This window comes from Equus asinus, unplaced genomic scaffold (assembly GCF_041296235.1).
Source record: "Equus asinus isolate D_3611 breed Donkey unplaced genomic scaffold, EquAss-T2T_v2 contig_1, whole genome shotgun sequence".
Classification (NCBI taxonomy): domain Eukaryota; kingdom Metazoa; phylum Chordata; class Mammalia; order Perissodactyla; family Equidae; genus Equus; species Equus asinus.
In genome coordinates, this window is record NW_027224738.1 from 698,846 (window position 1) to 717,192 (window position 18,347).

At 38.7% G+C, this 18,347-nt stretch overlaps 1 pseudogene; it reads left to right on the forward strand.

Annotated features, from left to right (window-relative positions):
* Positions 1-13,637, forward strand: part of LOC139042823 (sodium/hydrogen exchanger 9B2-like) — a 42,081-nt pseudogene extending 28,444 nt beyond the window's left edge.
* The last annotated feature ends 4,710 nt before the right edge of the window (positions 13,638-18,347 follow it).

Here is an 18,347-nt window from a genome sequence, read left to right on the forward strand (position 1 = left end):
CGGAGCACTCTGGCCCCCTTGTCCGGGACAGAGCTCGCAGTCTTCACTCCGTGAAGGCATGCCACTGTGTGTGCACTGTGACCCTTGTCGAGCATCTGGGAGCTTGCCTGACATTAGCATTTTACAAACTGTCCCTTCACTTTTGAATGGTAACCTTTTTTAGCATTTAAAAAAATAAATTACCAAAGAGAATATTGTTTAGAATAAAGTTTATTTGATTTCTGAGTATGAAAGCGGTATATGCTTATTGTAGAACTTTGAAAAATTTTTTAAAAGTCAGATAAAAGGAAAGAAAAAATGATTTGTAATTTCTCCACCTAAAGCCAACAGCTCTGTAAACTATTTTGGTTTATTTCCTTTCATTTATTCAACAGGAAAATTCTCAAATATGCTTGTAGTAAGTTTCTTCAAATTGAATTTTATAGGTAAATGCTTTCTGTTGTCACTTGTTTAAAAGTCTTCAAAAATTACAACCAACTCATTATATTATACTGTCATGGGTGAAAAGAGGGAAGAGAATTAATCAATTTTTATTGCCACTCCGTATGGCCCTGTGCTAGCCAGTGAGGGGATATTCTCATTTATTCTCATCAAAAATCCTTTGAAAAAATATTACCATTTACATTTTATAGAGACTGTAAGTCAGAAGGACTTAAATAACATGTCCAAGGTCACAAAATTAGAAAGTGGCACTGGGATTTAACTCAGGTTTATCGACTCCAAAGTGACCAGAATATACCATCATTGTGCAGGGCACGTTTTTATGTTTCGACATCTATTCGAATAACATATAGCAAGTGTATTAAAAACATTATACTTCCAAACTTTGCAATTTCAGATTGTTTGTAAATTAATAAATGATAGGATAAAAAATAAACAGTGAAAAGGAACCATATCATTTGGAATAGAACATAAAAGAGTAGTTTTAGCAACAGACGTCGAGGGGAAGACGGGTGCCCACCGCAAGTGGACGTGAGCCACTCGCGCAGAAGACAAGGGAGGGGGCCCGGCCAGTTCCGGTTACACGATTCTTCAGAAAACGAGGATGTGAGTCATGTAGAAAAGACCGTTATAAACCAAACAAATCATCTGTTTTTCTGCATTTGCCATAACTTTGCCTGAATTGCCAGCAGCCTGGCTGATTACATAGAAGATCAATGTAATCCCAAAACCCGGAGAGAGAACTGACAGCTTTTTTTTTCATATTTACCTCTGGTTAATCTCCTATGTATGTCTCTTTACACACACACACACACACACACACACACACACGTGGATGCACCATAAGCTTTTTAAAACCAGTCTCTGCTATTTTAAATTATGCTGAAATCCAATATCGTTTCCTTAGGGCAGATTCTTAATGCTAAATTTTTTGGGTCAAATAACATGAACATTTTTAGGTTTTTGACACGTATTACCAAACTGGTTGCTTTCTAGAGTTGTATCCATTTACTTTTCCACCAGTAATATGTGAGGTACCTATATCATTACATCGTCATCAGCTTAGAATAATGTTTATCCAACTTTAGCACCACCTGGAAGTCTTGTTAAATTGGACTTGTGGACCCCACTCCCGAATTTCTGATTTAGTTAGACTACGGTGGGGCCTGAGAATGTGTACTTCTGATCAGTTACCAGGTGATGCTGATGCTGCTTCCCTGGGGACCACACTTTGTGAAACACTGCCTTAGAATATTATTGTTTTTAATTTTTATCCTTACTGATAGTCAAAAGTGGTATCTTTTTTTGTTTTATGCCTCCTTGCTTAACAATAAAATTGAATGCTTTTTCATATATTTAGCTATTTGTATTTTTTCTTTTTCTTTGATAGGTTTTTTGTCCATTATCTCCTAAAGTTGAATGTACTGATTATATATATGATATTAGCCCTTTGTGCCTTTTTTTATTGTTCATTTTTAACACACAAATATCTTATAGTTTCACGTGGTCCGATCTATCAATCTCTTATTATGACCTTTCCTCAGTTTATTTTTTCTTAAAGATTCCTTTCCTAGTGAAATCTTACCTATGTTATCTCATTTATTCTTTGCAATAACCTTGAGAGGTAGATACGAGACCCATTTTACAAATGAGGATACCAAGGCCTAGAGATAGTAGATAGAGTGCCTAAGGTCACCAAGCTAATAAGTGGCAGAGCCAGGATGAAAACACACTGTTTGAGTATATGAAAATGATTTCCTAAAGACAGGGTAAAAAAACCTTCATTGAATCACTTATATGGCAGACACTCTCCATATCTTTTCTAATTTAGTACTCAGGCAAGTCCCTACTTCTGGAGGCACCAAATCAATGAGTCCAGGTTTTGGACTGCTTTTCCTCCTTGTTCCATGGTGTAGCATAGGGTCTGAGCACTCAGACTTCCTGGATTAAGCTCAGCCCTACACCTGAGTAGCTGTATGCCCATGTACAAAGTATCTGACTTCTCAGTCTTCGATTTCCATATCTCTCAAGTGGGGAATGATAATAGCAACAACTTCATAGAGTGGAGGATTAAGTGAAATAATCTATATAAGGCAAAGTGCTTAGTCAGAACACACTAATAATTTTTATGACTATCTCTGAGCAGCACAATGTAATAAAAAGAGCATAAAATTTAATCTATGGAAATTGGGATTCCAGTCCCAGAGATTCTACTGTCTAGATGTGTAATCCCAAGCAAGTCACTTACCTTCTCTAATACTCAGTTTCCTCAACTGTACACTGAGAAAAATAATAATAATCACTAAAGAATTATTGTGGCTATTATGTGGGAAAATGGAAATAAAACACTTGTAAACTCAGTGCTGTAGCTATATTGTTGTTGAATTATGCTTTGACAAGCTACAATATTTTATAAAATTTTGTTTGCGCCTGTAGTTTTCTGACATTATCTCATACTTTCCTGCTTGGTTTTCCTTGTAATCTTGCCATTATTGTATTCAAATGCACTCACTTTTTTAAGGCCTTTTTCATCTATATTTTTCATCTGTTTTCAAATGCAGTGCTTCTTCTGATGACTTTAACAGCTACAGGATGTTTTTCTTGATATATTTTCAATCTTCTGAATCTTGAAATCTTCTCTCTAAGAAGAGAAGTGTCAGCTTAAGTAGATATTTAACTCATGATGAAACTTCTGTTTCTCTTAACTTTCTCTTTTTGTCCATAATGGAAAGTGATTTCCATTGTTGAAGATTCTTACTAATGGTGCATACAGATAGGTAAAGTGGCCTTAACTTTCAGTGGACACCACAGTCTTCATTCCTCTGAACTCATGTCTTCTTTTGTACTTAGCCTATTTGATGACTCCTTTTTCTTTCTTTTTTTTTTCCTGAGGAAGATTCACCCTGAGCTAATATCCATTGCCAATCTTCTTTTTATTTTTGCTTGGGGAAGATTGTCACTGAGCTAACATCTGCACCAGTCTTCCTCTACTTTGTATGTGGGTCACCACCACAGCATGGCTGATGAATGGTGTAGGTCCACGCCTGGGATCTGAACCTGCAAACCTGGGCCACCAAAGTGGAGTGTACCAAACTTAACTACCACACCACGGGGCCAGCCCCTCTATTTTCTTTATAAACAGATTCATTTTAGTTTTGAAGTTACAAAAAAACCCACAAGAAGGTACATTGTGGCTCCTCTCTCATCTTTAAGTTTTACAATATATAGGGCCATGTCTGATATTAAATTAGTCTACAGTATTACAATCAAAAACCAAATCGTGGGGCCAGCCCTGGTGGTCTAGTGATTAAGTTCAGCATGCTCCGCTTTGGTGGTCTGGGTTCAGTTCCCAGGCGCAGATGTACACCACTTGTCTATCAGTGGCCATGCTGTGACAGCAGCTCACATACAAAATAGAGGAAGACTGGCAACTGATGTTGGCTCAGGGCGAATCTTCCTCAGCGAGAAAAAAAAAAAAAACCAAATTGTGGCCTTTGTCCAAGTTTAGAAATAAAAACAATTTGATAGAGAAAACTCAAAATGCCTCTGCTTTCATTGGAGTTCTCAGTACATGAAATACTTTCGAGGACTTCTGTTAAGCCATTAGTCATGGCAACAGAAGGCTAAGTAACCTAAAATTAATGGAGTTGATTTTTGTTCTTTACAACTATGGATATCAGCTAAAGTCTGAACTTTAGCTATGATATACTCTAAAAACTAAATTAAAAAGTAAAATTTAAAGATATGTAGAAGGGTGGCATCTGGACCTTAGTTTGGCAGACGATTCACTGTCATTAAGTGATAAAGGATCTTGGACGTTATCTAATGTAAACCTCTCATTTTACAAATGAGGAAAATTAGGTGCTGAGAGGCGAGTGGCTTGCAGTTGGTGTGTGGCAGAATTTGAACCTCAGTCATGATCTGATTCCTTACGATGTGAAAACATAACTTTATAATGATATAGGAATAGAACTATATAAATAAATCAACCAACCCCTCATATACGGTGTCTTTAAACATTTATAAACTAAGAGGAAATAGAATCTTCACCTTAATAAACATACCAGAAATAACAAAAATTAAGAAAATAGGGAAACGAGGTAATCCTCCTTTGTCAAACTGCTGAGTACGTAAATGAAAGTATAGATCCTTAGATGTGTAAAAATGGTAAAAAAATGTTAAAATGTCGTTCAAAAACATAGATTCTTATTAGTTGATTGAAAAAATCTGTTAAATGTAAATTCTTAGACACTGTTAAGGGTACTGCTAAATTGCCCTACAAAAAAAGCATTATCAATTTGCTCTCCTACCAATTGCTGAGTTTCCTTACAGTCTTATAAATACTAGACATTATTAAAACTTTTTAGTGTTTTTTTCCAATATGATGGCTCCCCCCCCAAAAAAAATATATGGTATATCATTTTAATTTGTGTTTCTCTGATTACTGAGTTTTAGTATCTCATGTTTTTTGGCCCTTGTGTTTCTTCTGGTACAAATTACTTGTGCGTATGCCTTGCCCATTTTTCGATTAGGTTCTATGTCTGTTTCTTATTGATTGGATATTGCTCCTTATTCTGTTACACATAGTACAGATATTTTCCCCTGGTTTGTCACCTATCCTTTTTTATGGTTTCTTTTGCCACAAAATATTTTCGTTTTATTCTAGTCAATTATGTCAATCTTTTCCAAGGGTTTTTGTATTGTGTGTCATAAAGTTAGTACTTATATCAATTAGGGTCTTAGAAGGAATGAGAAACCATATAGTAACTGGAATAGGGAAAGCTTATTATTAACCATACTAGGGATTGTCTTGTAAGATGTAAAGAGGCCCCTAAAGAATATAGGAATAGCAGCTATAAACCCCTAGGGCTGAGATGCAGCATCCGCTTCCACCTCCCCACCCCACCCCACCTACTTCGGCACCCAGGGCTGAGAATCCAAGCCTTGTTAGAGCCTTGGTTCACTGGATGGCAGAGAAGTCACCATGGTACCCTGCCTGCAGAAGTTGCTGGAAATCTACCCTCTAAAGGTGTATGGGGTGGTATGTTGCCCAGGGCAGTTGGCTATGAAATCACCCGAGGAGGAGGCTGGGGGCAGCTGCTGACCGCTGAGTGCTGCTGGCCGCCATACACCCTAGGAGCCTGGCTCTGGAGAAGCCACCCGGGCTGCAGGACCCGGTGCGGAAGCATCCTGCTAGGAGGAGCCACCGAACCAGACGAGCGCCTTCCTCTTGGAGTAGCTCTTGGGCGCCCTCTAGTGGCAAAATTTAATATGGTCCAGCTAGCAAAGGGGAAAGACTTAAAAGGGTCCAGCTCCATCTTCTTTTTTTTTTTTTTGAGATTTTATTTTTCCCAAGCCCCCCGGTACATAGTTGTGTGTTTTTAGTTGTGGGTCCTTCCAGTTGTGGCATGCGGGATGCCACCCCAGCATGGCTTGTTGAGCAGCGCCACGTCCACATCCAGAAATCGAACTGGCGAAACCCGCGGCCGCCAAAGCAGAGCGCGTGAACTTAACTACTCGGCCACTGGGCCAGCCCCTGGCTCCATCTTCTGCAGAGCAACAATTGAAAGGAGGATTTGGAGCCGAGGGGCAGTAAGTTAATAACTGGCACAGCACTTCACTATACCGGAATTTTATTTTTGTGCATGATTTGAGATAGTCATAAACAGTATTCTTTTATAATAAAATAAAATTGGAAACAACTTAAAGGTCTATTAATAAAGAAATGGTTGAATAAACTATGGTACTTCCATATCATACATTATTATGCAGCAATAAGGTGCATTTCTAGATATATGTATAAATATTACAAGATCTTTTAATCATATTGTTGAGTGAAAATTAACTATAAAGTAATACTAAGTATTATGGACACACACATCATGTATTCAGAAGTCGAAGTCCTCCTGAGATGACTTGATGAGATTCTTTATAGTTAACATCCTTTTGCAAACCAACACCAACGCACCTTATGTAATACCTTAACTGTTAGAAGTATCTTTATGCAATTTTTTGCTGTATTCTAGCTACCTTCTTATTTATAGATGCCACATAGATAAAGCCTATCTCAGGTCAAATTGACTCAGATTTCAAATTAGTAAAATTCTTAGATCTTCTAACTTCACATAATAAAAATCCCTGTATGTGTATGTGTGTTTCTTTTAGGCAGAGGTTGAAAAGATTATTGCAGTGGCCTGGGATATCTTCCAGCCCCTTCTCTTTGGACTGATTGGAGCAGAGGTATCTATTGCATCTCTCAGACCAGAAACTGTGGGTGAGAATTTCAAAGTAGTGTTTTTGCTAAAATCAACTTTTTATATTCAGTTGTAGTATCTGTAGTAGGTTTATATTTGGTGGTTCCCATTGTCACAATTATATAAAAAGTTAATACTGATCTTTTAAGCAGTTGGTTAGAAAAGAATGTTTGTCAATCTAAGACAGTAAATTTTATGCCTTAAATATTGTTGCTTGTAAAGAAAAGTGTCGCTCTTAACTACTATCAAGAAAATGCAGGCCTTAAAATTTTTTTCCAACGATAAGAATGTTCATCTAGGCTTGTCCTGATCAAGGGCCAGAATTTTAAAGATAATTAGGCAGTTCTATAATATGTATCCATGGGATAGAAATGTTTGTTCATTCATTCTTTTATTCATTCATACATTCAAAAGCCATCATATTAAAACTGTTGACTTTTAGTACCATACTCAAAAATTAATTTGTACACGTATACAGATGGTCCCCGACTGACGATGGTTTGACTTAGGATTTTTTGACTTTACCATGGTATGAAAGTGATATGCAGTCATTAGAAACCATACTTCGAATTTTGAATTTTGATCTTTTCCCCGGCTAGCGATATGCCATATGATCCTTTCTCGAGATGCTGGGCAGCCGCCAGTGAGCTGCAGCTCTAGTCACCACAGGATCATGAGGGCAAACGACCCATACACTTCTACCCTTTCTGTTTCTCAGTTTCAGTAAGTATTCAAGAAATTACATAAGATAGTGAACATTTTATTATCAAATAGGCTTTGTATTGGATGATTGCCTAACTGTAGGCTAATGTAAGTGTTCCTAGTACATTTAAGGTAGGCTAGGCTAAGGTATGATATTTGGTAGGTTAGGTGTATTAAATGCATTTTTTTCTTTTTCTTTCTTTCTTTCTTTCTTTTGGTGAGGAAGATTGGCCCTGAGCTAACATCTGTTGCCAATCTTCCTCTTTTTGCTTGAGGAAGATTGTCGCTGAGCTAACACCTGTGCCAGTCTTCTTCTAATTTGTATGTGGGATACCGCCACGGCATGACTTGAGAGCGGTGCTAGGTCCACACCTGGGATCCAAGCCTGGGAACCCTGGGCTGCTGAAGCGGCAGGTGCGAACTTAACCACTATGCCACCAGGCCAGCCCAAAGTGTATTTTTGACTTACAATATTTTGACTTAAAGTTGACTTTCAACTTATGATTGGTTTATCAGGATGTAACCCCATCGTACATCAAGAAAGACCTGTACTCATTATTTCCTTCTTTTCTTGCATCACAGTATTATTCCGTCCATACTAGGGATCCCATCCCTGCCACCTCCTTCTAGATCTCACACAGAGTCTCCCCTTTTTCTGACACATCTTCAGATATCCTTGTCACAGCTTTCTCTTCTGCAGAATTGAAACAGATTTTAATCTCTCCTATCTTAAAATAGTATCTTTCTATTCTGACGCATGTGACAACATAGATGAACCTGAGGACATTACACTGGGTAAGATAAGCCAGTTACAGAAAGACAAATCCCGCATGATCCCACTCCTGTGAGGCATCCAGAGGAGTCAAATTCATAAGGACAGAAAGGAGAGCGGTGGCTGCCAGGGTTTAGGCGGGGAAATGGGGACTTGCTGTTTAATGGGTGTAGAGTTTCAGCTTTGCAAGATGAAAATGTTCTGGAGATTGGTTGCACAAAAATGTGAGTGTTTAACTTAATGCTGCTGAACTGTACACTTAAAAATTGTTAAGATGGTAAATTTTACGTGTATTTTACCACAGTCAAAATTTGAATAAATATATATACATATATATATATATATATCCCTTCTTCATTTCACTTCCCCCCTCACCTACCACTCTCTCTCTCTCTTCCTCTTTTCAAACTTTTCTAAAGAGGTAACTGTGTCCCCCTTTTCCATTTCAACTCTCATGCCCTCCCTCAGAACATTTCAGCCCAGCTTCTGCCCCATTCCACAACCAGCCCCGCCCTCACCACGGTCGTATTGCTGGATACACGAAATACGTGTTAGTCTTGACTTGACTTGATCTCTCAGCAGCATTGGACGCTATTGACCTCTTTACAACACTTTTTACGTTGAATTTTTACATTTTCCAGTGCCCTCTGAGTCTTCCTTTACACTATATATGGCTTAAGTGCTGCTCTTCCTCCAAGTTCTTTCAAAAGATTTCTACACTTCACGCTGGGTATCATTTCTCTGAGCTCAGCTACACTCAGTGGCTTCGATTATAAACTATGTAATTGCAAAATCTTTATCTCGAATTCAACATAGCCAGTTGCTGCTTGGACATCACCACTTGTAAATCCCACAAAACTTGAGGCTCAGTGTGTCCAAGGCTTCCTCATCATCCTCCCCAGACTGCTCCCTCCTGGGAATGGGATCGTCCCTTTTGTATCTTGTACTTAAGGCAACAAATACTTTTGAAAATCTACCACGCTGGGAAAAATACCCTCCAATAAAGAGCCACAGAACCTTTTCATAAAGAAACCATGTTGCAGATTCACAATAGAGCATCAAGCAATGTCTGTCTGGTGTTTTACCAGCCTCTTGAACTTGAGAAAGTTATTTATCCTTTCTGATCTTCATTTTTTTTCAACTGTAAAGTGAGAATAATTACTCCACAGGTTGTAAAGATTAAGTAAAGAGATGCATTTAAAGCTTAATACAGAACCTAGCACAGAGCAAGCACTCAACAAATGTTACTTTTTCAAAAACCACCCTATTACCTAGTACTCACCTTAGCTTTGCCTTTCTCAGGTCCGGTAGCTTGCCTTGCCCTAGTCACAATCTCTTATTTTGCAAATCAGAATGAACTTACCTTTATCAGCAAAGGATTCTGAAGGACTGAACGAAGTAGCTGTACACATCAGCCAGGGTGATGGGCAGTCAGTGCACACACCAGTATGGGGAAACAGGTGTAGAAGCCAGTGTCTATTCTGACTGGTCAGTGCCCAGCCAGCTCTCTTCTGACTGCCTGATTGCCTCCATACTTGCTGATAAATATTTTGAATATCACCTCTGGTCTTATCCTCTGTAAAGAATTCTCAACCACTTTGATGAAAATATTAAGTTTTTTCTCTTCTTCGCCCTCTTACCGGTATATTTACACTGCACTCACCTTTTGGTTCTTTATGTTTCTGTCTTCCTCTGACTTTGGAGTTCATGGAGGCAAAGTCTGTACGTTATGCGTGTTTGGGTATCAGAACCTAGTCCAAATTCTGTTATGCGTAGTTATAGTTTAATAAATTCTTGTTAAATAAACACATGGGAAAAAGTGTGGTTCTTGCTATAAAGCATAAGATAAATAACATTCAAATCTCCTTTGTGGAAATTCAAATATATTTAGTTAATTTCTGGCTTTAATTTAGGGCAAATACCTTCTTTTAAACAAATGGTCTGATTGATCCTTAATATTGATGTTTTGACAAATTATGCCTAATCATTTTTGTCTTTTTAATTTTTTAATGTTTTTAGATTATTTCTGTTGATAGAATTTTGAATCAATAATCAGGAGATTCCATTTCTTCCCCAGTATTTCGTTATGTCTAAAAATTGAGTATTTCTTACAGGCCTTTGTGTTGCCACCCTGGGTATTGCAGTACTGATACGAATTTTGACTACATTTCTGATGGTGTGTTTTGCTGGTTTTAACATAAAGGAAAAGATATTTATTTCATTTGCATGGCTTCCAAAGGCCACAGTCCAGGTAATGATGGATCTTAACTCCTATTTCAATATGATCCCTTAAAATTTTGAATAAGAGGGCTTGTCCAAATTTGGTGAACAAAAGTAACTAAAGTTTGATTTATGAAAAGAATTTTTACTAATCTACTCTAAAAGTTTTATTTTTGGTATGCTGATTCCTTTAATATGATGGCTCATTTAAATTTCTTTAGATCTCCAGGGTACAACTGAAAATCCAATAAATCCCTATGTTACTAGAAAGCAGTAGTAGAGGGAGGGAAGAGTTTGAATTTTCATCAGTCAGAGCTCTCTGAATCACCTAGAGATTTTTCGTTTTGATGTCTTCTAAGAAGAGAGTGAAACAGAAATAGCGCGGCCCATGTTAGTGTTTGGAAATACTTCACTGTCAATATGATTGATGATCAGTTATGCTCAACCTCGGTCTTTATATATAATGGAGAAAGATTTATTGAGAAACAACTCAGAAAATGCTTTATTGATTTCCTAGATTATTAGTTAATATTAAATTTTTCAAACTAGCTGTACTTCCTGTCAGTTGTCTCAATCACATGACCCAAAATTTGTGCACTCTAACAAGGCACTAACAGGTGCTTGAAATTATTGACCATGCATTTGGTAGAATACCTATAATTGCTAATTAAATTAGAACTGTATAGATTATCATTTGTTGCAAATAGCCCTGATTGTATTGTATATTTTCAGACTAATTATAGCAAACAAGATTTAACTGTTGCATCCTTGATTATTTTGCAATTATTTAAATATGTAAATTTCTATTTCATGAGATGAAAATCAGATATTTTTAATTTAGGAAACTTTGAGGGTTGTGTATGCTCTGTAACTATATGCCAGATTTGGTGTGGCTATAGGTTTGGGCATTATCCCAGAGAAGTTTTTTTTTCATCAGACTTTGAAAGATGTCTGGGACATAATGGCTAAGAATACTGTGAGGTTTATATGGTACAATAAGTGGAATAGTTTCTCCCTCAGTGTCTCCAGCTTCTACACTACTTCTGGTAACTTTATTAGGTAACTATCAAAATAATTACTCTAGTAGCTTTGGTTTGAAAGATTTGTTTCTAAAGGTTAAAATTTGAAAGACAGCACTTTCCTGCTGTCAAAGCAAATTTATAATAAGGAGAAATTATCTTGGATGTGGTGAATAATGTATGTACTGTGAAGCAAGTATTGTATGGAATTTTCTTTTTTCTTCTTTTGCCACTGCCTAAGAAACAAGACTTTCTTGTATGTTTTTTTCCATATTAGTGTTCTTCAAACTTTTTGGTCCATGACCTGCTGTAAGAAATATATTTTAAATCACAATATATTTTAAATCAGCATACCTACAAACCTCAAAACATACACACACAACGGAGAACTGAAAGAGAAATATACATTGTAATGAGTGCAGTTCTTGCCAAGAATTCTTGAAATGTTGAATTAGTTATGGTACAAGGAACCTGAAATAACAAAGAGCCCTCACATACAGGGACTAAGTGAGATAGATTTTTCCTTCTCTCCCACCAGCAGTCCAGCATGGACACTCCAGAGCTGGCAGGGTGACACTGTCCTCAGCATGTGCCTTCCATCAGTTCACCATTTCTCATCAGGGGGAAGGGGAAAAAGAATGATGTGCAAGTGTCCATTTCTCTTCAGGGAACAATCCAAAAGTAGCATTTATCACTTCTGCTCACCTCTCAGTGGCCAGAACTTAGATATATAGCTTCATCTAGTTGCAAAGAAGGATGAAAAAAAGTCTTGGTTTGGACAGCAATGTGACCAGCTAACACTCAGGAGTTCTAGTTTAGAAGGGAAAAGGGGCATTCAGATATTTGTGGGCAATTAGTAGTCTCTGCCATTGTGTCTCATCCACACCAGCATTCTCTCTTCTGATTCATTGTCCTAGAGGACAACATTGTTGTGTTTTGTGGAATAAGGGAATAACCAGATTGATTAATATATTATTTTCCCAAGTGCACTAATATGGCATTTTGCCTCTAAAAGAAAATGAAGGTTTTCATAATACTTCCCAGTAGACAAATTTTAAATAAAACATTTCACCAAGACCTAAGGCAAAGAGTTCACCAAATACCTAATAAGATTACCTTCAAGTTTTGACAGTGCCTACCACTTTCAGGTTTCTTTATGTTTAACAATTAGTTTAGCTCTATAGCAATACATATTCTTATGTTTTTTCATTTAAAACTTTGCCATCTTCCAGTAAGTATCACTACACTTTTTTTAAAAGATTGGTATCTGAGCTAACATCTGCTGCCAATCTTCTTTTTTCTTCTTCTTCTTCTCCCCAAAGCCCCTCAGTACACAGTTGTACATTCTAGTTGTGAGTGCCTCTGGTTGCGCTATGTGGGACGCCACCTCAGCATGGCCTGATGAGCGGTACCATGTCCACCCCCAAACTAGCAAAACTCTCAGCCGCTGAAGTGGAATATGCAAACTTAACCACTCGGCCACAGGGCTCACTGCACTTTTTCATCTTGTTCTTTTTTAATTCCAGATTCCTGAAGATAAAAGAGTGAGATGACCAGTGACTTTCTTTACTCATAAGGAATTTAGCATACAGAATCGTCTTATAGTCAATTATATCATGAGGCTGTATTTACCTTGTGTTTTGAAATATATTTGCCTGATATTTTTGTAACCCTGCCTTCTGCAACTAAGTACATATGAATCACCATCCCTTCCCCATGCCAGGGCAGGAGAATTTTCAGAATACCAAAACCAATTGCAGTACACTTTGAAAGAAAGAACTTTCTTAGTTGAACAAAAGAACAAGCAGTTTGTTTTTGCAAATGATAAAATAATTCACCTTTTTTCTATGTGCCTGTCTTATATGCCTGTGTCCAACTTTACCATTAAACTTTTACAGGCTGCAATAGGATCCGTGGCCTTGGACACAGCAAGGTCACATGGAGAGAAACAATTAGAAGAATATGGAATGGATGTGTTGACAGTGGCATTTTTGTCCATCCTCATCACAGCCCCAATTGGAAGTCTCCTCATTGGTTTGCTGGGCCCCAGGCTTCTCCAGAAAGCTGCACATCAAAATAATGATGGAGAAGTTCGAGGAGAGCCCTCTGAAGAAGTTTAGAGGTGAAAAGAGAGAATGCTAAATATATGATTAGAAAGCTGTACCAGAGGCTGCTTTTATCAAGATAGATATTGAAATATATAATATTTAAGCTTAAAATGTAACAGAACTTAAAGTGTGGTTATTTCTTTAAACAGCATTTTCAGCCATTACCCTTTCCATGTAGGTGGTAATGTTCTACATTTCTAGCCTGATTTCTCTATCTTCTTCTTTTTGCTTCAAACACTCCATCATTATCTTAATCTGTGTGGGGAGAAATACTCTTTAATGTACTACCACGATATCAGATTAACAGGGGAAAGACCGAGTTCGGTGTGGCGTTCTGCTGGCCAACAGCTCGCTCTGAGTGACTGTTGCCGCCACAGTTTTATGATGCGTGGCCACCTAGCCTCTCATGCCTTGAGTTGTTTTTGGATCCTCTTTTCTTTTTAAATACATTGTAATCTCTCATCAGTTTCTCCCCTCGCTTTCCCTGTTAATCTGCCTCTTCTCCATTTCTGCCCCTCTTACTACCTTTCTGTGAAGTATTGTAACTGATTGGCCCCACCAAAATTTTTATGTACACAAAGTATCTTCATTGGCTCTTCCTCTTGCACCTATTTGGATGACAAAAGCCCTCATTCAACTTCCTGCCTGGCTCCACAGAGTCCCCCACTTCAGTGGCCCCTCTGAGTTTGCCTCCCGCTAAGACGTGCCCTGGTCTAGCCCTTTCTTAGTTGTTTCTTGTGACCCACGTCTTCAGGCTCTTCCTGTTCTCTAGGTGACAGAGAGCCAATTTTCAAATCTATGCCACTCTCAAGAATATCATATTAATCAGGGTAAGTTAAGCTGCTATAATGAAGAAACAAGAAATACAGTACTTAAAAGAAAATGGAAATTTATTTACCTCTCATGAAACTGGCTGCCTGGTCGATGCTGACAGGGTTACTCTGCTCATGAGGTCTACTGAGATTTGTGTCCTTTTTTTTTCGGAGGAAGATTAGCTAACATCTGCTGCCAATCCTACTCTTTTTGCTGAGGAAGGCTGGCCCTGAGCTAACATCTGTGCCCATCTTCCTCTACTTTATATGTGGGACGCCTGCCACAGCATGGCTTGCCAAGTGGTGCCATGTCCGCACCCAGGATCCGAACCAGCGAACCCTGGGGCCGCCAAAGTGGAATGTGCGAACTTAACCGCTGCGTCACCAGGCCAGCCCCGATTTGTGTCCTTCTGTCTTGATGTTCCGCCACGCCCTAGCTTAGGACACAGGTTGGAAGTAGATCTCTCCCATGTCTCCTTTCTAGCCTTCAGGAAGAAGGAAAAAAGAAAGTCCAAGGCAAGCAATTTATTTTTAAGAAAGTTGTGAGGAAGTTAGACACATCTCTTCTCTTACCTTCTATTGGTGATAACCACACCCAGCTATGAGGAAGCTGAGAAGTGTCTGTCAATAAACATTCACATTCCTATGAAGATGGAAAGATCAGATTTGGGAGTCAGAGGTACCATTGTATTGGGTGTTACCATCACTTAGTAGCATGTTCTTGCATGTTAACAAGGGCTTTCTAAAGATAGTACCTTTGACCAAAAAACTGACTTCTGTGGCAGGAATTTCAGACGTTGTGACATGACAACAGAGATGATATTAGAAGAAAGGCTTATCTGCATAGGTCGTATTTTATCCCACTTATTCAACAGACCATCTTGGCTTTTGTGTATCACCCGTAAGTTTCTCTTTAGTCTAGGTCAACTCCTGCCTAGTTTGCTAGAATAATCACGTTTAAATACAGTTTACACCTTTTATCATGCTGTATACCTGAAGCATTTATTACTTATCACTTCCCATCTAAACTCTTTAATCTAGAATTTGAAGTTGAAGCTAATCTTGAAGGAGATATTAAATACGTATTAAATGAATGAATTAGAATCTTCTGATCCCACCAAGCTGATCTGCATATGGCCTGTCCACTCCTCTCGTCATTAGACTACCATTCCAGCCACTGCCACCATGACTTTCACCCCTGTCCAAAACTAGCTTAATTCTTATTAAGCTAACACAATATGAAGCCTTAACAGGCTTAATTTTTATGTCAGCCTGACACTGGTTACTCCATGGTAATATATTCCCTTAGTGTTTGTGCTGTCAGTTTGGACTGGGTTAATTCATGCCGAAGTTCAGACAGATGTTTCAAACTGCACTTCGTTGGTTAGGTGCCCCTTGGTGGTACCATAAACCGAATGCTCATCTGGTCCTCCACTTTCACAGACTCTGAAACTAGATCCATTCAACAAATACTTACTAAAGGGCTTTGGTGACCCAGGCACATTATTAAGACTAATATTGTTCGTGTCCTTAAGGATCTGACAGTCTGATAGAAGAGAGAGACAATTAAACAAGAGATTGAAGAATGGTGTGATAAGTGCTGTGAGGCAAGAAGTACAGGAGTGCTAGGGAGCTCGCAGCAGGAGCCCCCAGCTAATCCAGGGGGTGGCCTCGGCTGGGACATGGGGGACGATGAGGACCTGGACAGCAAAGGGCACGTGAGACCGAAGGGCGCAGCAGTTAGCGCTCGTTCCCACCTTCACCAGTAGTTTAAGTACCAGGCTTTGAATACTTACTAACTTATACAAAGTACAGTTAGTATAAGTAAATGAGAATGTTATTATAAATATCCAAGTCCCCAAAGAAGTATCAGAAATGGAACTTCAGTGTGAAGAAATAGTTGAAGAGCCCACTAAGCCCCTGCCGATAGCGTGTTCCATTTTGCACAGCAGGCAGCAAGCTCTTTCCTCCCTCTCCTCGGTGGATGGCCACTGTCTAAATCTCTGTGACTCTGTCCAGTACTGGCCTCTGCAGGGCTCACCGTGTGAAGTCTCAGGTTCATCACCACATCCTAAGTCACAGCTCTTGACTTGGTTGGTGAACTCAGAGTTAACTTGATACAGAGTGTTGACTCCCACCAAGCTAATTTACTCCACCCCAACCACAGATAGAAAGGGTTACTTTAACCTCTGGGTGCCTGAAAGAAGGCTGTATGTACCCTACACACACTTCTGTCAGAGGACTTAGAACCTTTTTTCAGTTTTTTTTTTTTTTTTACAGGTTTGTCTCCTATTAAATCAGCCCCTTAGGGGTGGGAGCCTTGCCTTGGTCATCTTTGAATCCTCAGCACTTTGCACAGGGCATGGAACACAGTAGGCATTTAATAAATGTTTGTTGACCAAATCAGGAGATCCTCTTCCAGTATCAGAAAACTCCTTGCCACTTAAGAGTTCAGATCTTAGACTGCTTCATCTGTCTCAGTCAGCGCGGGCTACTACAGCAAAACACCATAGACGGAGGGGCTTAAACAGCAGACGTTGACTTTCTCACAGTTCTAGACACTTGAAGTCCAACAGGAGGGTGCCAGCACGATTAAGCTCTGATGAGGGCTCTCTTCCTGGCTTGCCGATAGCCTCCTCTCCCTGTGTCCTCACATGGTGGGGAAATAGAGGGGTTTGGGGCAGAGTGTGCAGCCTCTCTGGTCTCTTCTTATAAGACACTAATCCCATCATGAGAGCCCCACCCTCAAGACTCGTCTAAACCTAGTCACCTCCCAAAGGCCCTACCTCTAAATACCATCACACTGGAGGTTAGAATTTGCTGCGACACAATTCAGTCCACAGCAGGGGTGTCAGAGTTCCAAGGATGGTGCTAGATAAACAGAATAAATTCTTGTTCTTCAGTGCCCTTTTCTCCTAGGGCTGGTGTCATCCATCTTCCCTCTGAGAAGCTCTTTTTTTTTTTAAGCAAAGTTTCAGCTCTTTAAGTATTAACTCCAAATAACCCTGATGAGATTTGAGTGTCCTCAAAATTTCCTCAGCCATAGATTTGCAAATGATCTCATCCATTACATTCTTTAAAAATAATATTATTTTTTCTGATTACAAAATAATATATTTCCATTGCAGAAAATTTAGAACACAGAAAAGTGCAAAGAAGAAAACTGAAACTACTCTTAATGTAAACACCCATTTTATGATTCTTTTAAATTTTGCTCTTACAGTTTTGGGAGGTGTCTTATTTTCAGAAAGATATATCATCCACTGAATTAGTTGGGTGAAAGGTAACATAAATACTTTATATTTGAGTTCCGTGAAGATATATAGATTGAAGAATTTTTGTTGTCTATAATGAATGCTAAGCTTTCCAAAAAAATCATTTATTCACCTGGTAATATTCAAATATTCACTTTGCAATGAATAAAACAGACAAATCCCTGCCTTCATGGAGCTTATGTTTTAAAATCCATTCATTCACTCACTCGAAATATTCTCATAACATGCCTACTATGTGCCAGGCATTATGGTTGCTGGGGAATACAGTGATGAACATGATAGTCAAGGGCTCTGTTTGGTGGAACTTGTATTCTAGTTGGGAGATTGACCCTGTGGGGAATACAAATATGAATGAGACATGATACTTGCCTCCAAGAACCTTACAAGAAAATAAAATATGTACAAATAGCTGTAATCCAAAGGAAGGATTCAGAGTCTGAGTGAGGGGAACTTCTTAAAGGAGATGACACTTGAATTGGACCTTCAAGGGTGGCTATGGTTTGCATTGGTGGGTTAATATTAGGGAGTAAGGTGAAGAAAGGATTAAGTAGGTGGAGGGCCAGTATATTAGCAAAGTTTAAAAACAGTAAAGCTTAGGATATAGTAAATGATTGACACTTAAGGTTGATAGAATTAGTGAGAGGTAAGACTGGAAGAGAAGATTGGCACTTAATTCATACCAAATATATCATTAGCCAAATTTCTATTTTTATTGAAGTGCTTTCAGAAGTACAGAACCATTTA